The 26646-nt window shown below is 31.4% G+C and overlaps 5 non-coding genes across 5 annotated transcripts; all 5 read left to right on the top strand.

Annotated features, from left to right (window-relative positions):
• Positions 1–3825: 3825 nt before the first annotated feature.
• On the top strand, positions 3826–3912 carry LOC139846288 (small nucleolar RNA U61). Its single transcript, XR_011759014.1, has one exon. It is a non-coding gene; the product is annotated as a small nucleolar RNA U61 (small nucleolar RNA).
• A 56-nt stretch (positions 3913–3968) lies between these two features.
• Positions 3969–4062, top strand: LOC139846294 (small nucleolar RNA snoR14). The gene has a single exon (XR_011759020.1). It is a non-coding gene; the product is annotated as a small nucleolar RNA snoR14 (small nucleolar RNA).
• Positions 4063–4110: 48 nt separating this feature from the next.
• Positions 4111–4204, top strand: LOC139846285 (small nucleolar RNA Z101). The gene has a single exon (XR_011759011.1). It is a non-coding gene; the product is annotated as a small nucleolar RNA Z101 (small nucleolar RNA).
• A 95-nt stretch (positions 4205–4299) lies between these two features.
• LOC139846326 (small nucleolar RNA SNORD14) lies at positions 4300–4423 on the top strand. The gene has a single exon (XR_011759045.1). It is a non-coding gene; the product is annotated as a small nucleolar RNA SNORD14 (small nucleolar RNA).
• Positions 4424–4494: 71 nt separating this feature from the next.
• Positions 4495–4581, top strand: LOC139846307 (small nucleolar RNA SNOR75). Its single transcript, XR_011759031.1, has one exon. It is a non-coding gene; the product is annotated as a small nucleolar RNA SNOR75 (small nucleolar RNA).
• Positions 4582–26646: the final 22065 nt, after the last annotated feature.

The raw sequence follows: 26646 nt of genomic DNA, 5'->3' as shown, positions 1-26646 counted from the left end.
TTGTGTGTTTAATAGAATTAAATACATGCTTATTAGAGAAATTCTTGAATTAATAGGCTATATTAATTTATGAACTTATTTCGGATAGTGAAATAACTAGAAAACGTCACGATTAAGTTAATCGCCTAGGAAGCTTTTCAGTTTACGGAACTCAGAAAGACGATGAAATAATTATTTTTAATAATTATTAACTTTAAGAAAAACTTATTTAATTTATTATTTATTTAATGAATTAAATCCGCTGATTTTGTTTCAACGACTAGTTAACGTTCCGGAGACCCGGTACGGTTAACGGCATTCGAAATGGACCACGCGCACATGAGTAATTAAGCAAAACGAGTCCATTGATCCCCCTAAGTGGGTCATTGGCCGAATACCCTCACCTCCACCTTGTTTCGGTCCATTACTTGTTTAATTGGGTCCATTTGATTAAATTAAGGCCCTAAGGCATATAATTAGAAGTATCAAGCTAGAAACCCTCACACACAACCTCAATCTAGTCGACATCTTTTCTCCCTCTCCCTCCCTTGGCCGGCGATCAACACACCACCATCATCATCATCAAACTTCAAAATTTAACAAAACCTTGTGCATAAAGATTGTTCCTTGTGTCGTTCTCTATGCGTTTGTGTGATCAATTTGATATTTTAAGGTATAACTAGTAACCCAAATTTTATTAATTCAGTTTGTTGTTCAACTACATATTGTAATCAAGTCTAGTGCTCAATCAATGGTGTCTTGTGTTGTTATTTATCGTTTGATTGCGTAATTTACGTTGTTTACATGGAAAACGAATTTGTTTCTTGTAGATTTAATTTAATTGACATGAGAACTGATCTTGTAACATATTTTAATGGAAAGATATCGAAAAGTTATTAATTTTAGACTCCGATTTTGCGTGATTTCGTTATCATATGCTTAAGATATGCTTAATCGAAGATTTGACTAGGTTATGTGCATAATACGAATTTTTTAAGTTGCATACTTTGTGTTTTAGCTTATAAAAAGTGTACTACTGTATTCCTTATGAAAATTTATGCAATTTGGACTAAAGATTTGCGTCAAAAGGTTATGTAATGCTCCCGTTATGTCAAAACGAAGATTTGGTTCTTAAAGTGAGCTGAATCGGTTTTCAAAGTTACATAAAAATTGCTAGAGTGGACTAGGAATTGATTGAGACTTTGATATTATGGAATATGTTAGTATATATGTTACTTGACATGTTTCATTTGTTTGCAAACTTGCGAGAACGTGATTTTCCATGAGATATATGCTCGTCTAAATGATGTGTTCAGTTGATGATTAAAAACTGATGAGTCTGTAAAGGTTTGCAAAACTGTACGAATTGGCTAAAGCAATGTTTTTGATTATTTTATCACTAAAATTTTGAGATGTTTTGAGATGACTCCAATTGGCCGTTCGTTAAAATCTATTTTCTATATTTTTTGAATAATGTTTAAAAACTGACGCGCGGGTAGAAATTGATGTAATGAACTATGATTAGACCCTTTCTGATATTGGACTTTTATATGTCGTATGAGGCTTTGGCTAGACTTTTTGGAATCGATTTTAAGTGTAGTTATGATCTGGAGTTGTTCATGATTTAATGATTTATGTGCTATAAGCTATAGTTGGATCTTTCTACGATGTACGAATTTCTAAGGCGTGCTTTAAGGTGCGAAAGTGCAATATGCTTAATTATGACTTGTAAAGTGATACTTGACCTAGGTTTGACTTATTGATCATGTTTGCATGACCTACTAAGATGTTTGACTTTAGTTGACCACTTTGACCGAGTTGACTTTAGGGTTGACTTGCTTGGATTAGTTGACTTTTAATTGTTTGTTGAGTCAGCCTGAGCACTAGGACTTTGCGTACACTATGGGTTGACATGGTTTGACCTATAAGTGTATACTTAAGATGATTTACTTATTTAGGTTGCGTTGTTTAGTCGAGATTGTTCGACAATCGTACGTTTTGCTAAGAAATTACAAGTGCTTTTGCTAAGGTGAGTCTACAGTCCCTATTACACTTTTACAGGGATGAGATGCATGCTTTTTTTCCAAATATTTTACATATTAGGCACAAGTAACTTACAACGACTATACATATGAGTTCAGATCAAAAATCCCTTAGCTTGATTATATTAGTTACTTTGTAAGCTCGACTTATAGGGATGGTACCGTTAGGTTTGACAAACCTCACCTAAACATAACATGCGTCTATTCTGTTGTTACTAGTACACATTTGATTGGTGTAGCACCATGATAGGGTAAACTAAAGACGTGTGCTCGTCTCACGCAAAGGTTAAAGCTTTATAATCAAGTGCTCATGATAATGTATACTTTTCCTATGATATTTTCTAAGAAAATCTTGTGGCCTAACTTACGAAATGATTTACTAAACCTGTAGTTTCACTCAATGTTTTTCGTTGACGTTTTGCATGTTTCATCTCAGGTACTTAGAGGTAGTGCTTCCGCTTAACTGAAGTTATTGTGATGTTTGCTGCTAGAACTGGACGGCGTCCATCATATTTTATCGTTTTCATTTCAAGAACAAATATTCGAATTTAAACTACTTTATTTCGAGATGTTTTGGGTTCATATACATTAGTCATTTATGTCAAACGTTTTCCAGTTACATTTTCTTTAATAAATGACTTGATTTGATAATTAATGCGAATACTTTTCGGAAACGTCTCATATAGAGGGCGTGACCGCTAAACTGTGGGACCAGGAGTTAATATTCCGTTAGTGGATTCTGACGGGGTATTACATTATGATCCAGCGAAACTGAAAAGAGCAGGCTGCAAGGCTGCTGTAATCCTATTAATGTACGCCCAGAAGGGGCCCTTGACCAGTACGAAAAATCTTGTTACCCGCAGCAGTTATAAAAGAATCAATTGAGGCTGTTGCAAACGTGGTGAGCCCATCATCAGAGAACTTATCGTTAACCGAAGCGGTATTCCATGTCTCCATTCTCCAATCTATAAAGTCTTGTAAATGAATCCTGCAACAGTTCGATCCAATGGTCATCCCAAAAAGAGATGGAGGCTCCATCACCAATTGTCTTTGAAAGGATGTGAAAAAGGCACTTGAAGTTCTTCAATTTGAATTTCTGCACGAACGATGTTATTCCAAACACCTAGAGTCGGGATGTGAAAAGATCCACACTCCACCACTAGGTTACCATGAGTTCCATAAATACTACAAATTAATTTAACCCATAAATAGTTGGTTTCGATTATTAACATTCACCACCATTTATCCAATAAAGAGAGGTTTATGCATTTTAAACTCCCGATATAAATCTCTCCCGCCCCATAAGGTGCAATCACATTGTCCCATTTAACCAAAGACATTTTTATACCCGAAAGACATACGCCTTAAAAAAAGAGCGTCTTACACTCTCGAGAATTTTTAAAACACACGACGGGGCACAAAACAAAACCAAAAAAAGGTGATCCCATCAAATTACTCCAATTCGTCCGTGAAAAAGATTTTCAGCTCGCCCCGTGATTTTTTATCTTCCACCGACTGTTTTGGGCTCACATGTAAAAATGTAAAGTGAAGGAATTAAATGGGCCGTGACTCGTGAGTCTAATTCGGCCCGAACTACAACAGTAGGGCGGGTTGCTTTAGGGTTCGGATACAGTTAGCGCCGTAACATACAACCACTATCCACCCTCTATTTATGCCTCATCATCTCCAGAGCTTTCTCATTCATCTCACCATCTCCAAATCTTTACGTTTCTTGCTTCAGAGGTTATTGATTTTGAGTTTCAATTTGTGTTATTTATTGGTTAATTTTTAATTTTTATTTAAGTCGCCATGAGGAAGACGTACCTGCTCCAGAAACAGGATTTTAAATCCTGTCGATGACGGTAGCAAACCTCTAAGAAGTTCTGAGCGATTTGTTTTTTTTTTTTTTTTTATATAAATTTGAATTTATTCTTTTAAAATTTAAAAGCGAGGTGACGATAAAATTCAATGGTCTGTCAATCCACTGACAAATTTCGATTTGATTGATGTTAAACATTGAATCCCGACAGGTTCCGATCGCTTTAATTTTTTTAACAAGTTAATTATTTTATATTTTCGTTTTTTAATATTTTGGCATGTGACGAACCTCTTATAACAAATGGGTAATTTGCGTCTGAATGCATACCTTGATGCTAAAACACCTTGGAGAACTGATGCCTCTTTATATTCATCTAATCTATCGTTTTTAACATTGAAATAGAAATAAATCAGTTTATTTTTTTTATATATACTATATAAAATATAAGCAACTTCTTTTAACTGATGATGATAAATCTAAGGCTTGTTTCTCAGAGACATTCGCAGTGGCCGACTAAGATCTTTCGCCTTTCGCCGGGCTTGAGAGATAATGCTGCTTTATCCTTCCTTGGATGTCTGAAGTTTTATATTTATTTTATTATTTTGTTTTTAATAAGGTTTGATTAAATTAATATTGTTTTTTTTTGGGGTTAATTCTTAATGACGATTTCATATAGATGACGAGTCTGAGAAGTCCATTCAATCAATTATGAAGACTATTCGAGGCATTTGTCTGAAAGAATTTCCTCTTTAATGCTTAAAAGAATTAATATTGTTTTGTAATTTTATTTTTGTAACGTTTATTTCACAGTTGCTATAGTTTAGTTTTGTTGTTGTCTAGGTTTGTCTACCAATGTCGATAAACATTCTATTGAATTATTCTAACAAACCATGCTAACCATATTGATGCCAGCTTCGTTTTTTCAGAAAAAGATGTTTATAGAATAGCAGTGATGATGAAGCAAATAGTATGCAATTCAAAATTCGGTTTGTGCTGCTAAACTTTTCCGAGGAGTATAAAAAACAGTGCGGAGTATTAAAAAAAAGCAGTGCGAGCAATGGTGCCGTGCGATGATGTCGCAAGCATCCAAGTCTGACCCAAATTGAGGATGGGCGGCCACAGTTGTCATTATTGTTAACATTTCCATTTAACGTAAATCTTGTCGTTTTATATGTTGATTTCAATTGGTCTCGAATTTAATTAGGTTTAGTTTTTTTTGGCAAAAAGAAATATTCATTTAATATACACCAACAAAGTAAATTTGACATCCTTTTTACATCGAAGGACATTGATAAACATATACTCCGTACTTGAGAAAGCATACTACGTAACATAAATTAGGTTTATAGTTAGGGTTTTGTTACTAGGTCTAATTTATTGCTATCGAGCCCTGTTCTTGTATGCTTATTGTATTTTCAAATCTTAAATTTAATGGCTTTTAACTAGAACAGCACCCATGAAGATCTTTGCAGTTTAATTTACCGCTCGCCGGCTACCTAAAATTAACGTTCCCAGGTATGCTTTCTCAATATGGTTAGCTTTATATCAATTTCCTAAAATTAACGTCATAAACAAATACAACAAGTTCAGCCTACGACGCCATCTTCTTTTACTTATCCTTTGCTTTACCTTTAGTCTTAGAACCATATTTCTTCAATTCTAGGTCTTAGAACCATATTTCTTCAACTCGTGTCCATCATGAATTTTGAAAGTACCATATCAACTTTAACATAGCCATAACCTTACCCAATAACATATGCATACCATGGCCAGCCAAAGGGGTGCAAAGTTGTCTATTGCTCAGGCCCATCAATTCCCATCACTTTCAGGGCCCTTTAATATTGTATCCATGTCTATTTCTATTCTATAACAAACACATAAGTATATATATTATATATTCTGAATAATCTTGGAAAATTTTTAATGAAAAATGATGATTCATAGACTTTATAATTATCATTTGCCATGTTACATAATACTTTCATTCTATTTGACCTTTAAACATATCAAGAAAATATTTTTCTTGATGATTCGGTCTTTTTCGGACATTCTGGTAATTTGACAAATCAAATCGTATTATTACTTGTATATTATGATCATTCGAAACTTCATACCTACGAATTCTGGACCATTACTTGCTTTACAAAAGCATGAAGCTTTGACATATAAGGGAAAATATAAAGTCCGATAACAATACCGAAATTACAAACCGTGTACATAGCGTATAGCAATATAAAGACACAATTCAAGAGCATGGTCACTCTTCCGGCGACAGATGAAAAACAAGCATGATAGATATAAAAGTCAGGACTATATTCAGAATTCGAACTGGATGAAGCATATTGACACTTTTGGAAGTCTGAATTGAGGAAGAAAGTATAGAAGTGGTGAAGATAATGAAATAGAAGAAGTTAATTTTATAGCAAAATTTCAGACACAACAATCAAGGCAATTCACCGCATTTAATCAAAGAAAATCTCAAATTCCTTAATTACCGTAGAATCAAATCTTATAAAGATTTCGAAGATTTCTTTAAATCCCTTGAATTTCGAAAATCAACTTTAGCTATGTCAAAAGTTAAGGAGAACATTTAATGTTCTCATTTCACTATTTTACAATAGCTATGTCAAAAGTTAAGGAGAACATTTAATTTTCATCATTCTTGTTGTAAACAATAACGGTCTCTATCAAATTTCATGACCGTAATTAACTCCTCTCTATTTTGTCTACCCTAATATTGTGGCATAAACGCTCAAGGTTTAAATAAGTTCAATATTATTCATAACACATATCATGTATTCAATTTGCTGAAATGACTTGTAAAATATCATCAATCCTTTTTAGAAAATTTAATCGATGACACTCTTGTTAAATCTTTTAGATAACCTCCGCAATTTATTTCGTATGATTTAAAATGCTCAAAACAAAACAATATTTTATCTGTTGGAAGTCACGCATGGCCCCGAGCATACCTGGAACGTGAAAACAAAGTAAAACAAAAATAACCTCACCTGCTTACAAACGACGCCAACTGATAACAACTAAATTTCGGGATAAAATTTCTTTTAACGGGTAGGTACTGTGATAACCCGAAAAATTTCCGATTAAATTTAAATTTAACTTCGATAAATTCTGAGGATTCATGAACAATTATTTGTAAATAATAATACATTAGTATTAATTAATATTATTATTATTAATATAAAATTTAACAATATTAACATTATCATTTACAAGTATCATTAACAGTGTTGTCATTACTATTAATATTATTATTACCAAAAGTATTATTATTATTATCAATATTACAATCTATTATTATTATTATTATTATTATTATTATTATTATTATTATTATTATTATTATTATTATTATTATTAACATTTGTACTAATTATTATTATGCATATTATCAATATTATTATTATAAAATAAATACAATCTAATATTATTATTATCATTTTTTTTATTATTAATTAGGATTATTATTATTAAAATAATTATTACATTATTAGCATTATTATTTTTATAGTTATTAATACCATTATTAATATTAATATTATTATAATAAGTAATAAAATTATGACTTCTATTATTAACATTAATATTATTTATTAATTATTATTAATAATATATATATATATATATATATATATATATATATATATATATTTAATATAATTATTAATTTATATTATTATTAATATAATTATTAATATTAATTAAAAAATAAAAAGTAACATACCTAAATTAGGTTTGAGTTATAACGTTATCAATTTCAAAATCAAGGTTTGAGTTATATTTTTTTTCGAACAAACAACTGCTTTTTTTTATTTTTTTTTCCGTTAAACACCAATACAATTGTAATCTGTTTCTCTTAATTTCCTAAATATAAATCGAAGTATAATTATTATAAGTAATTGATAAGGTTCCTGTCGACTGAGTTATTGAAGTAGAAGGAAGAAGAAATAGAAATAGAAAACATATTAAATAAAATAAATGTCGAGTATATATCAGAAATGTAAGCAGCTGAGTGATGGTTGGGTGTGTTTGTGAGTAAACGTGAGGTCTCGGGTTCGATCCCGGTTCGGTGCATTTTTTTTAGAAAAGGCTTTTATAAGGAAGTTTCTCATTTATTTATTTATTATTATTATTATTATTATTATTGTTATTAATTATTATTATTATTATTATCATCTTATTATTATTATTAAAATTATTATAGTTATCATTATTAAATTAATTATATTATTATTATTAAAGAAGATTATTATAAACATTATTAAAATAATTACTATTATTATAAGTTTTTGAAAATGATTTAAACTAAAATTAATTTATGATGTAAGTTAATTAGTGTTATTAAAATTAGTATTTTTATCATAATTATAGTTATTATTATTAATTAGTATTATTAACATAATTATTACTATTAATAATATCATTGTTATTAATAAGATTATAATTATTAGTATTAAAATTACTATCATTATCACCATTATTACTAAAAGTAACCGTACTTTAAGTCTATCAATTTTTTTAGTAAAATTAGTATTATTATTGAAATTAATATTTTTAATAAAATTATCATTTTTATAAATATCTTTATTAAAAACTGTCATTATTAATAATAGTTATTAACAATACTATTATTACTATTATTATTATTATTATTATCCTTAACTAAGTATTATTACAAATAGATATTTTTAATATTAATATTACATATCACTATATTCTTATTATTAAAAGGATATTAATTAAACTATATATAAAAGATATCAATTAATATATTTTTATATATTCTTTATCATAAATAAATTTTAATATATATAAAATGTCATAACGAATGATAAATATTAGTATATATAAAATATATAAATTAAATATATTAAATTTATCTAATTTAAAACATAATTTAAAAATAACAAATAAAGTCATTAATAATATATATACTTGTTCAATTACCATTATACATGTTAATATATACTTGATATATGTTCGTGAATTCGAGGTCAACTCTGTACTTGTTCAGTGCCATCCTATGCATATTTACTACAAACTATCGTATCGTATCGTGAGTTCATTTGCTCCCTTTTTATCTATATTTTTGGGCTGAGAATACATGCACTATTTTTATAACTGTTTTACGTTTAGACACAAGTACTCAAACTTTTATGCTATATGCGTGCTTTGTAATGCTAAATCCCTGCCTTAATATCGTTAATTGCTGAGGTATAAGATGCAAGCTTAGTTATTATGAGTAGCGCTACTGAGAGTGACGTCTCTGTCCATTTGACCGTTGGTCATTGGATACATAAAAATGATTCAACGACACTGACAGTACAAGGCGTCACAGGGTAACTTTTGTTTAGTCGCGATATTACAAACAACAATTCTTTCGATTGATATATTTGGTATCAATCAACTTTAAACTTAAATCTTGTGGTCTAATGCTATACTGAACTATTGATTTACGATAAACCTATGAACTCACTCAATCTCGTGTTGACTTTTTAAAGCATGTTTATTCTCAGGTACTTAAATATTGCTTCCGCTGTATATATGCCGCTTTGATGATGATTGCTTGCTATGCTTGGAGTCTTCATTACATATCATATCAATTAAAGATATTTAATGCTCTAAATACAATGTATTCTATTTATCTTCCCCTGCAAAACTCAATAAAATGTCTCATATAGAGTCGTTCTCGTTTATACAACTTTGATTTGATATAATTAGTCACAAATACCCCAGGCCCTATTTGGGAGTGTGACAACCATCTTCAAAGATTCATCGTCCATTTCAAATCTAGCAATCAAACATAAAAACAAATTACATATTTGTGATCCTTGCATCATCCTCTTCATTTTGGTACCAACTTAATCTCGTTTGGGTAACATTTCTAAAACTCTAGATTTCTCAAATTCGTTTTATAGACTTGAAATGGTGTTAGTTAGTGTCTATGGCTCAAGTCTAACATGAATATGTGTTTGGTTTGCTCGATTTGTTGTTTTGAGTAACTAGCTTGAATATAAAAAATGGGTGTGCTTAATCTTGAGTTTTGGACGATTAAATGTAGTTTAAATGTTAAAGTTCATGTATTAAATGTGTTACTAGCATCATTAGCTTCATTTTGATGTGTAGGTTGATTTAGAAAAGCTTCATTTACAAAATTGATGAATTCATGATTTTGATTAGGGTTTGATGATCTTTAAAATGAACTTTTGATAATTGAATGCTATGAAATGTTGTTTGTAAGTGTTTAGTTGTATTGTATGTTTAATTACCTTCAAAACGGCATATCATATGTGTAAATTGGATTCCCGAGTCATGAAATGCATTTTATGAACTTGAAACTTTGACAATGAACTTTTAGCGATCAATCGACGAGGTTTTCATTGTTGTTAATGATGGATTTGAGTGATGAAATGTGTTTAGTTGTATTCCTCGTCAAAATACCTTTCCAACGATATAAGATACGTGTTTTGAATGTTTACGGTTCATAAGTTACGTTCGTTTGAAGTTTAGTTCGAGACTTGTAATTTTTTCAACAATTTCACGTGAATCAGGTACAGATGCGGCGCATCTGTGAGGGATGCGGCGCATCAGCTGCAGACTGCCCAAAATCTTTGTTTTTCGTTTAATTCCAACTATGCTACGCACCTCCGATTGACATGAAACTTGGCCAACATGCTTATATATGACTTCTAAGCTTAGAAAAATTGTCCGCGACCCGACCCGAACGTGTTGACTTTTTCGTTGACTTTGACTTTGACCAAAGTTTGACTTTTAGTCAAACTTAACCAAATACTTATGCAATCTTTCTAACATGCTTTTATACTTGATTCTTGCATGAAACTTGACAGCGTGATTCACATGCTATATATATTCGAGTCGTAACGAGCCTTAGGACTAATTGAACACATTTCGCCCGACCTTGTGTCGTAACCGGTTAATTGATACAACTTACTTGTTTAGGTCAAGGCTAAACAACTTTCATGCACACGTTTACTTTGTGAAGTACCTTTATACTCGTGCACTCGAGGTGAGATCATAGTCCCACCTTTTCAACAACTCTTATTCTTTAAATCGTGGGCTGAGAAACATATACATTACATACTTATATACATTTCATATGTATATATACTTTTCATATTTTTATACTTTGAACACAAATACGAATACAAAGATACAGACGAGTTAGAACAAAAGTCCTCAATCCAATTATCATTAGTTCCACTTGCAGGGTGTAAGTGTAAGCGAGTAATTATGTTGTGTGGTCATACGGGTTTGACGAACCCTCATTCAGACGGTTCGCTACCGTTAGTGAATGAAATATAATTTTATCGGGTATAGTGTAAGTTCTAACACTATAGATTCAAGATTCAGAGGAAAGATTCAGTTAAGCTTTGATAATTGGGTGCTCGTGATACAAACAACATTCTTTGGAATATATACGATTTGGATAATCAACTATACAAAATCTTGTGGTTCAAAAACAACGTTTACAAATACACCTATGATTTCACCAACGTTTTTCGTTGACAGTTTTCTATATGTTTCTCAGGTTCATGAATGGCTATTTGATACATGCTTCCGCGTACACTCATACTTGCTTGGAGTCAAGCATACATACATACTTACGCCATTGATGGCATTCGTGATTTACAACTTATATTATGTCGTAAGTTATTTCATTTATACTTTGCAACTTTTGTAAAACTTGTTGTCGAACCGTTGGTAACTTAAAACTTTGCAAGTCATACTTTTCAAATGAATGCGACATAAATTTGGTCAAACGCGTCTCATTTAGGGACTATGACCACGTAACGGGACCTAAGTTAACGGAGCCATCAATGAAGATTTTTTCGGGTCGTTACAGATGGTATCAGAGTGTTGGTTGTAGGGAACTAGGATATGCATTAGTGTGTCTGACAGAGTCGTTAGGATGCATTAGTGAATCTAGACTACAACCGGATAGTAATCATTGCATCATGACTTGCATTTGCTATAGATAACACTTACTTGACTACTTGTGCATCTATACTTGAATCTTTCTTAGGTGAACTCTATAATGGTACCAAACTTTCATCATATGAATCCGTATTCTGCCACTTTCTGGTAACACACGTAATTTCGAGATTCATACGCGCAAGGATGACGACGACTTCATTAGTCACGCTAGTCCGGGAACTCTGTCTCCCAGATTGTTATTCATCACCGTCCCTTCTACTATCCACAAGTGCTACAATTTTTCCACCATGATGGCAATCACTAACCACTACCGATGTTACACCGGTGTTCTTCACTATCTACCACTTTTTGTTACTACCACCACTACTCTAGGTGAGTATCGTCGCCACTACTTATCACTACGGTTACGTACTACTCGTTATCATAATTCGTTACTCTTTTCGTGCCTAAAGACATTATTGTTCGACTTGAACCGCGTTGACGTGAACAACCAATTATACACTTCCCTCAGGAAACACATCTTCAGAGTTGCACTAATTCTTTCGATTAAATACGAGTCACGTTAGAGATGTCGTTACACTTTGTTCATTTTAAATCTTCACGATTACACGAACTTAATTCTATGGAGTGATGTGGGAATGGAGGTATGAGTTAGTGTAATATAACGACACTCGATCAATGTGGTTATATTACGGTAAGTCATACCAAAGTTCTAATGACTCGTGATGGTGATTGGACTCGATCAACCTAATCACCACCATGTGCCATGTACATGACTTCATTTTTCTTGTTGGATATCCGAAAACTCCGAGAGTATTGATAACAACCATACCAAGGACACACCTTCGATTATTGTCGAACCATACTTATGATTCCGAATGAATGACAGATTCTTTCAACTTCCAACATATGTTACACGTGTATACTATCTCGTTTTCGCACAGTTTTATCGACGAACTACAAAATGCTTGGTATGCTCATATCGAGGCGGAAAAATTCTCTCGCATTACATTCGTACTTCCGTATAAGGAAATTTTTTTTATCTAAATTCTCAATGGAGAGAGAGACTCTTCACATTATGCTAGTATTCGCCTCGAGGGTGAATAGTCCTAACGAACGTTTTTCAGAAACTGATAAGAAACTTGTTATAACAAACGTTTTCAAGCCCTAAAATATTGTTCAAAAATATCTTAAAGAAATGTACCTCGTTTCGGATCGAGATCCTCGTTTCACTTCTAGATTTCGGAGTGCCTTACAAAAAGCCTCGGGACCACGTTTAGACATGAGTACAGCACATCAACCATAAACAGACGGACCAAACAAACATACGATTCAAACCTTGGAAACCATAATACGAGTTTGTGTTATCAACTTCAAATTTACTTGAGAAAAGTATTTGCCTTTAGCCGAATTCTAGTACTACAATAATTTTCATTCGAGTATTAACGCCACACCTTTCGAAAACTCATATAGCCGCAATTGTCGTTTTCTTAATTGTTGAACCGAAGAAAATGATAATCAAACCACCGAACCTGAACTCATTCATGAAAATAACCGTTAAGATCGTTCAAATTCAAGAAGGGCTCAAGACGGCCCGTGGTTGCCAAAAGAGCTATGCCGATGTTAGACGTAAACCTATCGAATTCCAAATGGGTGACCGCGTAATGTTAAAAGTCGCACCTTGGGAAGGTGCAATCCGTTTTGAGAAACGTAGAAAGCTAAATCCGCGATAATTTGATCCTTTTGAAATCTTGGGGCGTATTGTACCCGTTGCTAGCCGTTTAGATTTTCCGACTCATTTGAGTCTCCGTTCATCCTACATTCCATGTATCAAACTTAAAGAAGTGTCTTGTGGGACAAGAACTTGTTATCCTTTTCGACGAGCTTACTATCGATGACAGACTCCGCTTCCTAGGAGGACCGGTTGAAATTATGGATCGTGAAACCAAACTTTAAAATGACGTGAAATCCAGACTGTCAAGGTTCGTTGGAATGCCCAAGGAAGTACCTTCACTTATTCGTAGAATTGGCAACGCAAGATCTCGAGGAAGAATCAACGACTACTACTTCCAACTAAATTTCGGGACGAAATTTCTTTTAAGGTGTAGGTAATGTAACATCCCGCGTTTTTCCGTTAAATTTATTTTAGCGCCGTTTTTTTTAGATAATATATTTCGTTATCTAAATTCGTATCTTCCATTGACTAACGTTCTTAATATTCCCATTATTTAATTATAACATCACTCGTTTACTCTAGCATTTTTAAAATAATTCGTTTGGTTAATTCACGCACCCTCTTTAAACTTGAGAGACCGAAGTTGCCAAGTGGGCAAACTAGTTGACTAGGTCAACTAGTCAACCCACTCTTTCCACCATTCATTCCATTTTCACCTCCTCATCTTCTTTTCTCTCTAGTCACCAAGAATACACTTTTACCATTGTGATAACCAGAAAAATTTCCGATTAAATTTACGTTTAACTTCGATAAATTCCGACGATTCATGAACAATTATTTGTAAATAATAATACATTAGTATTAATTAATATTATTATTATTAATATAAAATTTAACAATATTAACATTATCATTTACAAGTATCATTATCAGTATTGTCATTACTATTAATATTATTATTACCAAAAGTATTATTATTATTATTATCAATACTACGATCTATTATTATTATTAATATCATTATTAACATTTGTACTATATATTATTATGCATATTATCAATATTATTATTATAAAATAAATACAATCTAATATTATTATTATCATTAATAATATTATCATTAATAATGTTACTATTATTATTTTTTTATTATTAATTAGGATTATTATTATTAAAATAATTATTACATTATTAGCATTATTATTTTTATAGTTATTAATACCATTATTAATATTAATATTATTATAATAAGTAATAAAATTATGACTTCTATTATTAACATTAATATTATTTATTAATTATTATTATTAATAATATTAAAAGTATTAATGTAATTATTAATTTGTATTATTATTAATCTAATTATTAATTATTAATATTAATTAAAAAATAAAAAGTAACATACCTAAATTAGGTCAAAACACTATCTGTATTTTTATTTTATTTTTTTTGATCGTAATCAGCTTTTACATTTTTTTTATATTTGTATCTGCTTTTATTTTTATATTTTTCTGCTTTTATATTATATATATATATATATATTTTTAATCGTGATCTTCTTTTCTGTTTGATCAATCTGAGTCGACACCCACAACCTTCAAACAATCATGAATCCTTTACACATTTGATTATCATAAACTGCAATTTGTGGAAATTAAAAAAAGAAGAAAAAAACAGAAACCCATTATAAAGTACGACCTCTGTTTTGTTCATAATTCCAAAAACCACAAAATCGATTTCCATTTTAAAATCCTTAAACGCAGTTGTGTTAGGAATAATCCATTCAAACTTTCTGAAAAATCCTAAGTTCCAATTTCAATTATCGAAGTCGAATTTTTGGGTCAAAGTTTAAAAGTAAAAAGTCAACTGTTTTTGTTCTTGGCAAAATTAGAAATCGTTTTGAAGTTTCTGGAGCAATTGATGATCGATAACATTTCTAAAAGTGATTTACAACGTATTTCATGTTATAATCTTGGTCTATAACGTTATCAATTTCAAAATCAAGGTTTGAGTTATATTTTTTTTCGAACAAACAACTGCTATTTTTATTTTTATTTTTTTCTGTTAAACACCAATACAATTGTAATATGTTTCTCTAAATTTCCTAAATATAAATCGAAGTATAATTGTTATAAGTAATTGATAAGGTTCCTGTCGACTGAGTTATTGAAGAAGAAGGAAGAAGAAATAGAAACAGAAAACATATTAAATAAAATAAATGTCGAGTATATATCAGAAATGTAAGCAGCAGAGTGATGGTTGGGTGTGTTTGTGGGTAAACGTGAGGTCTCGGGTTCGATCCCGGTTCGGTGCATTTTTTTTAGAAAAGGCTTTTATAAGGTAGTTTCTCATTTATTTATTTATTTATTTATTTATTATTATTATTATTATTATTATTATTATTATTATTATTATTATTATTATTATTATTATTATTATTATTATTATTATTATTATCATCTTATTATTATTATTAAAATTATTATAGTTATCATTATTAAATTAATTATATTATTATTATTAAAGAAGATTATTATAAACATTATTAAAATAATTACTATTATTATAAGTTTATGAAAATGATTTAAACTAAAATTAATTTATGACATAAGTAAATTAGTGTTATTAAAATTAGTATTGTTATCATAATTATAGTTATTATTATTAATTAGTATTATTAACATAATTATTACTATTAATAATATCATTGTTATTAATAAGATTATAATTATTAGTATTAAAATTACTATCATTATCACCATTATTGCTAAAAGTAACCGTACTTTAAGTCAATAATTTTTTTTAGTAAAATTAGTATTATTATTGAAATTAATATTTTTAATAAAATTATCATTTTTATAAATATCTTTATTAAAAACTGTCATTATTAAAATTAACATTATTAACAATACTATTATTACTACTATTATTATTATTATCATCCTTAACTAAGTGTTATTACAAATAGATATTTTTAATATTAATATCACATATCACTATATTCTTATTATTAAAAGGATATTAATTAAACTATATATAAAAGATATCAATTAATATATTTTTATATATTCTTTATCATAAATAAATTTTAATATATATAAAATGTCATAACGAATGATAAATATTAGTATATATAAAATATATAAATTAAATATATTAAATTTATCTAATATAAAACATAATTTAAAAATAATAAATAAAGTCATTAATAATATATAAACTTGTTCAATTACCATTATACATGTTAATATATATACTTGATATAGGTTCGTGAATCCGAGGTCAACTCTGTACTTGTTCAGTGCCATCCTATGCATATTTACTACAAACTATCGTATCGTATCGTGAGTTCATTTGCTCCCTTTTTATCTATATTTTTGGGCTGAGAATACATGCACTATTTTCATAACTGTTTTACGTATAGACACAAGTACTCAAACTTTTATGCTATATACGTGCTTTGTCATGCTAAATCCCTGCCTTAATATCGTTAATTGCTGAGGTATAAGATGCAAGCTTAGTTATTGTGAGTAGCACTACTGAGAGTGACGTCTCTGTCCATTTGACCGTTGGTCTTTGGATACATAATAATGATTCAACGACACTGACAGTACAAGGTGTCACGGCGTAACTTTTGTTTAGTCGCGATATTACAAACATCAACTCTTTCGATTGATATATTTGGTATCAATCAACTTTAAACTTAAATCTTATGGTCTAATGCTATACTGAACTATTGATTTATGATAAACCTATGAACTCACTCAACCTCGTGTTGACATTTTAAAGCATGTTTATTCTCAGGTAATTAAATATTGCTTCCGCTGTATATATGCTGCTTTGATGATGATTGCTTGCTATGCTTGGAGTCTTCATTGCATATCATATCAATTAAAGATATTTAATGCTTTAAATACAATGTAATCTATTTATCTTCCGCTGCAAAATTCAATAAAATGTCTCATATAGAGTCGTTCTCGTTTATACAACTTTGATTTGATATAATTAGTCACAAATACCCTAGGCCCTATTTGGGGGTGTGCCAACCATCTTCAAAGATTCATCATCCATTTCAAATCTAGCAATCAAACATCAAAACAAATTACATATTTGTGATCCTTGCATCATCCTCTTCATTTTGGTACCAACTTAATCTCGTTTGGGTAACATTTCTAAAATCTAGATTTCTCAAATTCGTTTTATAGACTTGAAATGGTGTTAGTTAGTGTCTATAGCTCAAGTCTAACATGAATATGTGTTTGGTTTGCTCGATTTGTTGTTTTGAGTAACTAGCTTGAATATGAAAAATGGGTGTGCTTAATCTTGTGTTTTGGACGATTAAATGTAGTTTAAATGTTAAAGTTCTTGTATTAAATGTGTTACTAGCATCATTAGCTTCATTTTGATGTGTAGGTTGATTTAGAAAAGCTTCATTTACAAAATTGATGAATTCATGATTTTGGTTAGGGTTTGATGAGCTTTAAAATGAACTTTTGATAATTGAATGCTATAAAATGTTGTTAGTAAGTGTTTAGTTGTATTGTATGTTCAATTACCTTCGAAACAACATATCATATGTGTAAATTGGATTCCCGAGTCATGAAATGCATTTTATGAACTTGAAACTTTGATAATGAAATTTTAACGATCAATCGACGAGGTTTTCATTATTGTTAATGATGGATTTGAGTGATGAAATGTGTTTAGTTGTATTCCTCGTCAAAATACCTTTCCAACGATATAAGATACGTGTTTTGAATGTTTACGGTTCATAAGTTATGTTCGTTTGAAGTTTGGTTCGAGACTTGTCATTTTTTCAGCAATTCCACCTGAATCAGGTACAGATGCGGCGCATCTGTGAGGGATGCGGCGCATCAGCTGCAGACTGCCCAAAATCTTCGTTTTTTGTTTAATTCCAACTATGCTATGCACCTCCGATTGACATGAAACTTGGCCAACATGCTTATATATGACTTCTAAGCTTAGAAAAATTGTCCGAGACCCGTCCCGAACGTGTTGACTTTTTCGTTGACTTTGACTTTGATCAAAGTTTGACTTTTAGTCAAACTTAACCAAATACTTATGCAATCTTTCTAACATGCTTTTATACTTGATTCTTGCATGAAACTTGACAGCGTGATTCACATGCTATATATATTCGAGTCGTAACGAGCCATAGGACTAATTGAACACATTTCGCCCGATCTTGTGTCGTAACCGGTTAATTGATACAACTTACTTGTTTAGGTCAAGGCTAAACAACTTTCATGCACACGTTTACTTTGTGAAGTACCTTTATACTCGTGCACTCGAGGTGAGATCATAGTCCCACCTTTTCAACAACTCTTATTCTTTAAATCGTGGGCTGAGAAACATATACATTACATACTTATATACATTTCATATGTATATATACTTTTCATATTTTTATACTTTGAACACAAATACGAATACAAAGATACATACGAGTTAGAACAAAAGTCCTCAATCCAATTATCATTAGTTTCACTTGCAGGGTGTAAGTGTAAGCGAGTAATTATGTTGTGTGGCCATACGGGTTTGACGAACCCTCATTCAGGCGGTTCGATACCGTTAGTGAATGAAATATAATTTTATCGGGTATAGTGTAAGTTCTAACACTATAGATTCAAGATTCAGAGGAAAGATTCAGTTAAGCTTTGGTAATTGGGTGCTCGTGATATAAACAACATTCTTTGGAATATATACGATTTGGATAATCAACTATACAAAATCTTGTGGTTCAAAAACAACGTTTACAAATACACCTATGATTTCACCAACGTTTTTCGTTGACAGTTTTCTATATGTTTCCCAGGTTCATGAATGGCTATTTGATACATTCTTCCGCGTACACTCATACTTGCTTGGAGTCAAGCATACATACATACTTACGCTATTGATAGCATTCGTGATTTACAACTTATATTATGTCGCAAGTTATTTCATTTATACTTTGCAACTTTTGTAAACTTAAACTTGTTGTCGAACCGTTGGTAACTTAAAACTTTGCAAGTCATACTTTTCAAATGAATGCTACATAATTTTGGTCAAACGCGTCTCATTTAGGGACTATGACCACGTAACGGGACCTAAGTTAACGACGCCGTCAATGACGATTTTGTCGGGTCGTTACAGATGGTATTAGAGCATTGGTTGTAGGGAACTAGGATATGCATTAGTGTGTCTGACAGAGTCGTTAGGACGCATTAGTAAATCTAGACTACAACCGGATAGCTAATCATTGCATCATGACTTGCATTTGCTATAGATAGCACTTACTTGACTACTTGTGCATTTATACTTGAATCTTTCTTAGGTGAACTCTATAATGGTACCAAACTTTCATTATATGAATCCGTATTCTGCCACTTTCTGGTAACACACGTAAATTCGAGATTCATACGCGCAAGAATGACGACGACTTCATTAGTCACACTAGTCCGGGAACTCTGTCTCCCAGATTGTTATTCATCACCGTCCCATCTACTATCCACAAGTGCTATAATTTTTCCACCACGATGGCAATCACTAACCACTACCGATGTTACACCGGTGTTCTTCACTATCTACCACTTTTTGTTACTTCCACCACTACTCTAGGTGAGTATCGTCATCACTACTTATCACTACGGTTACGTACTACTCGTTATCGTAATTCGTTACTCTTTTCGTGCCTAAAGACATTATTGTTCGATTTGAACCGCGTTGACGTGAACAACCAGTTATACACTTCCCTCAGGAAACACATCTTCAGAGTTGCACTAATTCTTTCGATTAAATACGAGTCACGTTAGAGTTGCACTAATTCTTCAGAGTTGTGCTAATTCTTCAGAGTTGCGCTAATTCTTCAGAGTTGCACTAATTCTTCAGAGTTGCACTAATTCTTTCAAGCCCTAAAAAATTGTTCAAATATATCTTAAAGAAATGTACCTCGTTTCGGATCGAGATCCTCGTTTCACTTCTAGATTTCGAAGTGCCTTACAAAAAGCCTCGGGACCACGTTTAGACATGACTTCAGCACATCAACCACAAACAGACGGACCAAACAAACATACGGTTCAAACCTTGGAAATCATAATACGAGTTTGTGTTATCAACTTCAAATTTACTTGAGAAAAGTATTTGCCTTTAGCCGAATTCTAGTACTACAATAATTTTCATTCGAGTATTAACGCCGCACCTTTCGAAAACTCATATAGCCGCAATTGTCGTTTTCTTAATTGTTGAACTGAAGTAAATGATAATCAAACCACCGAACCTGAACTCATTCATGAAATAACCGTTAAGATCGTTCAAATTCAAGAAGGGCTCAAGACGGCCTGTGGTTGCCAAAAGAGCTATGCCGATGTTAGATGTAAACCTATCGAATTCCAAATGGGTGACCGCGCAATGTTAAAAGTCGCACCTTGGGAAGGTGCAATCCATTTTGAGAAACGTAGAAAGCTAAATCCGTGAAAATTTGATCCTTTTGAAATCTTGGGGCGTATTGTACCCGTTGCTAGCCGTTTAGATTTTCCGACTCATTTGAGTCTCCGTTCATCCTACATTCCATGTATCAAACTTAAAGAAGTGTCTTGTGGGACAAGAACTTGTTATCCTTTTTGACGAGCTTACTATCGATGACAGACTCCGCTTCCTAGGAGGACCGGTTGAAATTATGGATCGTGAAACCAAACTTTAAAACGACGTGAAATCCCGATTGTCAAGGTTCGTTGGAATGCCCAAGGAAGTACCTTCACTTATTCGTAGAATTGGCAATGCAAGATCTCGAGGAAGAATCAACGACTACTACTTTCAACTAAATTTCGGGACGAAATTTCTTTTAAGGTGTAGGTAATGTAACATCCCGCATTTTTCCGTCGAATTTATTTTAACGCCGTTTTTTTAGATAATATCTTTCGTTATCTAAATTCTTATCTTTCGTTGACTAACGTTCTTAATATTCCTGTTATTTAATTGTAACATCACTCGTTTACTCTAGAGTTTTTAAAATAATTCGTTTGGTTAATTCACGCATCCGCTTTAAACTTGAGGGACCGAAGTTGCCAAGTGGGCAAACTAGTTGACTAGGTCAACTAGTCAACACACTCTTTTCACCATTCATTCCATTTTCACCTCCTCATCTTCTTTTCTCTCTAGTCACCAAGAACACACTTTTACCATCTTCAAAGATTCATCATCCATTTCAACTCTAGCAATCAAACATCAAAACAAATTACATATTTGTGATCCTTGCATCATCCTCTTCATTTTGGTACCAACTTCATCTCGTTTGAGTAACATTTCTAAACTTTAGATTTCTCAATTTCGTTTTATAGACTTGAAATGGTGTTAGTTAGTGTCTATGGCTCAAGTCTAACATGAATATGTGTTTGGTTTACTCGATTTTTTGTTTTGAGTAACTAGCTTGAATATAAAAAATGGGCGTTTCTCATCCCACCAATGTTAGAGGAGTTAGGAGTTTTCTAGGGCATGCCGGTTTTTACCGACGTTTCATAAAAGATTTTTCTAAAATTGCCACTCCTATGAATAAACTCCTACAAAAGGATGCTCCATTCATCTTTTCAGATGAATGCATCAAATCTTTTAATATTCTTAAAGAAAAACTCACTAATGCGCCGATCATGATAACTCCAAATTGGAATCTACCATTTGAACTAATGTGCGATGCAAGTGATTTTGCAATGGGAGCCGTTTTAGGCCAAAGGATTGAAAAACGATTTCAACCTATTTATTACGCTAGTAAGACGTTACAAGGACTCCTTGCTATTGTCTTTACTTTTGACAAATTTCGTTAATATCTCGTTCTAGCTAAAACGGTGGTTTATACTGACCATTCTGCTCTTAGATACCTATTTTCGAAACAAGATGCCAAGCCATGATTAATTCGTTGGATCTTACTCTTACAAGAGTTTGATATTGAAATCCGAGACAAAAAGGGAGCAGAAAATCTCGCCGCTGATCATCTTTCTCGTCTTGAAAATCTCGAATTAGAAGTTCTAAATGAATCGGCCATACAAGATAACTTTCCTGATGAATATCTATTGAAGATAGATTATAGTGAAATTCCATGGTTTGCAGACTATGCAAACTATTTAGTATGTGGATTCCTTGAAAAAGGGTTGTCATACCAAAAACGAAAGAAATTCTTTAGTGATATAAAACACTATTTCTGGGAAGATCTACATTTGTTTAAAAGTTGTCCCGATGGAATAATACGCCGATGTGTATTCGGGAATGAAGCCAGTCAAATCTTAAACCATTGTCACACAGGACCAACAGGAGGGCATTATGGGCCTCAACTCACAGCAAGAAAAGTCTACGATACTGGATTCTATTGGCCTACAATTTTCAAAGACGCACACCTTCTTTGCAAATCATGTGATGCTTGTCAAAGGGCCGGAAAAATAAGTCAACGTGATGAAATGCCACAAAATGTCATTAAAGTATGTGAAGTATTTGACATTTAGGGTATTGACTTTATGGGTCCATTTCTAAAATCTCATAATAATCTCTACATTCTCGTTGCCATTGATTATGTATCTAAATGGGCGGAAGCACAAGCTCTCCCAACTAACGATGCACGAGTTGTAGTCAACTTTTTAAAACGTCTTTTTGCAAGGTTCGGAACACTGAAAGCTTTAATAAGTGATCGGGGTACTCATTTTTGTAATAATCAACTTGAGAAAGTTCTCAAAAGATATGGAGTAACTCATAAAATCTCAACCGCTTATCATCCACAGACAAGTGGACAAGTTGAAAATACCAACCGAGCTTTAAAACGTATTCTAGAGAAAACCGTAGGATCAAATCCGAAAGAATGGTCCATGAAATTGGAGGATGCACTCTGGGCTTTTAGAACAGCCTACAAAACTCCAATTGGAACCACACCTTTTAGACTCGTTTATGGAAAAACATGTCATCTTCCAGTAGAAATTGAACATAAAGCATTTTGGGCTTTGAAGATATGTAATCTTGATTTACATGAAGCTGGACGTCTACGGTTAAGCCAATTAAATGAATTAGAAGAATTAAGAATGAAGAATTAAGACATGAAGCATATGAAAATTCGTTAATCTATAAAGAAAGAATGAAGAAATGGCATGATAAAAGAATCAGAAGTTCAAAAGAATTTAAAGAAGGAGACAGGGTTATTCTTTTCAATTCACGATTCAAGCTATTTCCTGGAAAATTGGAATCAAGATGGTCTGGACCATTCATAGTCAAAAGAGTTTTCCCATACGGAACAGTAGAATTAATAAATTTAAATGGGATTGAATTTAAGGTTAATGGTCACAGAGTTAAACATTACTGATAATGCTAAAAACGAACATATATTTCATAGCATTATTCCTCAAGAAAGACAAGCTTTTAGTTGCAATTGTTCTATTTACAAGTGATATTCGTTTAAATAATAAAAGGTGAAGACAAAAGACAGATTCGACGATTTGAAGACGCAAACGACCAAAAAGCTCAAAAGAACAAAAGACAATCAAAAAGGTTCCAATTATTGATAAGAAACGTCTCAAAATCAGAAAAGTACAAGATTCAAAACGCAAAGTACAAGATATTAAATTGTACGCGAGGACGTTCGAAAAACCGGAACCGGGACCAGAGTCAACTCTTAACGCTCGACGCAACGGACTAAAAATTACAAGTTAACTATGTATATAAATATAATATAATATATAATTAATTATATTAATTATATATATATTATATATATATATTATTAAAACCGTCGGCAGCCAGAAACTCCAAGGGTGTGAAATGAAAATACCTCTCCGCGACTCGCGGAGTTTAAAGGGGTTTTTGCCGCGAGTCGCGGAGCCCCAAAATTCATTTCTGGCTATAAAGCCAACCGAATTCTGATCGAATTTAACATCTTTTTTTTCATCTCTCTCTCAATATATACGAGTAATATATATTTATATTTATAATTTGTATTTTAATTTTAATTATAATTCTAATAATAAGGGTATGTTAGCAAATGTTGTAAGGGTGTAAGTCGAAATTCTGTCCGTGTAACGCTACGCTATTTTTAATCATTGTAAGTTATGTTCAACCTTTTTATATTAATGTCTCGTAGCTAAGTTATTATTATGCTTGTTTAAAACGAAGTAATCATGATGTTGGGCTAATTACTAAAATTGGGTAATTGGGCTTTGTACCATAATTGGGGTTTGGACAAAAGAACGACACTTGTGGAAACTAGGCTATGGGCTATTAATGGGCTTTATATTTGTTTAACTAAATGAAAGTTTGTTAATGTTAATATAAAGATTTACAATTGGGCGTCCCTATAAATTACCATATAAACTCGATCGGACACGATGGGCGGGGTATTTATATGTACGAATAATCGTTCATTTAACCGGACACGGGAATGGATTAATAGCCACTAGAATAATTAAAACAGGGGTGAAATTACATTCAAGGGTAATTGGTGTAATTGTTAACAAAGTAGTAAAACCTTGGTTTACACGCAGTCGATAACCTGGTGTATTCATTAAACAAAGTATTAAAACCTTGTTACAATTCGAATCCCCAATTAGTTGGAATATTTATCTTCGGGTATAATAATAATTTGACAAGGACACTTGCACTTTATATTTATGACTGATGGACTGTTATGGACAAAAACCAGACGGACATATTGAATAATCCAGGACAAAGGACAATTAACCCATGGGCATAAAACTAAAACCAACACGTCAAACATCATGATTACGGAAGTTTAAATAAGCATAATTCTTTTATTTCATATTTTATTTCCTTTATTTTATATTTAATTGCACTTCTAATTATCGCATTTTATTAATTGTTAATTTATTTTATCGCACTTTTAATTATCGTACTTTTTAATTATCGCAATTTAATTTTTATCGCATTTTTATTATTCGCAATTTCATTATCGTTATTTACTTTACGCTTTAATTTAAAGTCTTGTATTTATTTTATATTTTACATTAGGTTTTAACTGCGACTAAAGTTTTAAAATCGACAAACCGGTCATTAAACGGTAAAAAAACCCCCCTTTATAATAATAATATTACTTATATATATATTTTTGTATTTTTATAAAAGTAAACTAATATAGCGTTGAGCTTTGCTTAAAGATCTCCCTGTGGAACGAACCGGACTTACTAAAAACTACACTACTGTACGATTAGGTACACTGCCTATAAGTGTTGTAGCAAGGTTTAAGTATATCCATTCTATAAATAAATAAATATCTTGTGTAAAATTGTATCGTATTTAATAGTATTTCCTGCTAAAATTTAATAGTATTTTATACCCCTCTGCTTTGACATCAAGTATTTTTGGCGCCGCTGCCGGGGAATATCTTAAAAGCCGGAAGCGCAACGCTAATATATAGAAAAAAAAAAAAAAAAAAAAGATTTTTATTTACTCTTATTAAAAGTCGTTTTTGTAAAATTACGTTTTAAAAATTCAAAAATATAAAAAGAAAAAACAAAAATATAAGTATTTTTAGGATTTTGTTAAATATTTAAGTTTTATAAGTTTCTTTATCTTTATTTTAATTTATAAAAATATAAATTTTATTAAAAATCGTTTATTTAAATTAAAAACAGAAAACAGAAAAATAAATAAAAATAAAAAAAAGAAAAACGCGTAAAAAGTACTACCTGTCAACAGAATTCCTGAACCCCGCGACTTGCGGGGTTTTACTCTTTATTTGCCGCGACTCGCGGAGGGTTTCTGACACACGGACAAAACCCTAATCACGGGTTTTAATTTATTATTATTATTATTAATTACTTAATTATTACTATTATTATTATTATTAGTTTTATTTTACTTTTTATTTATTTATATATTTTAGTTTAATTAGTTTTATTAAATTGTAAAATTAGTAGTTTTATAAAATAAATAATATAAAAATAATATTTTTTATAAAAATTGTACTTTTTACAACTTTTTGTATATTTTTATATTTTGTACCTTTTTAATCGTTGTAGCGTAACTTTTGTATTTTTTAGCTCATAATTAATTTTAAACTTAGTTTTTGCTATAGTTATTTTTACTCCTAGATTTTTAGGCTTTGCCGTAGAATTCCTTAAGTGCTTTTTCTTTAGACTAAGATTTAGGTGCTTTAGAATTTTACGACG

Source organism: Rutidosis leptorrhynchoides, chromosome 4 (genome assembly GCF_046630445.1).
Source record: "Rutidosis leptorrhynchoides isolate AG116_Rl617_1_P2 chromosome 4, CSIRO_AGI_Rlap_v1, whole genome shotgun sequence".
NCBI lineage: Eukaryota > Viridiplantae > Streptophyta > Magnoliopsida > Asterales > Asteraceae > Rutidosis > Rutidosis leptorrhynchoides.
The sequence above is the reverse complement of the archived record's forward strand: the minus strand, read 5'-3'. Positions and strand labels throughout refer to the sequence as shown.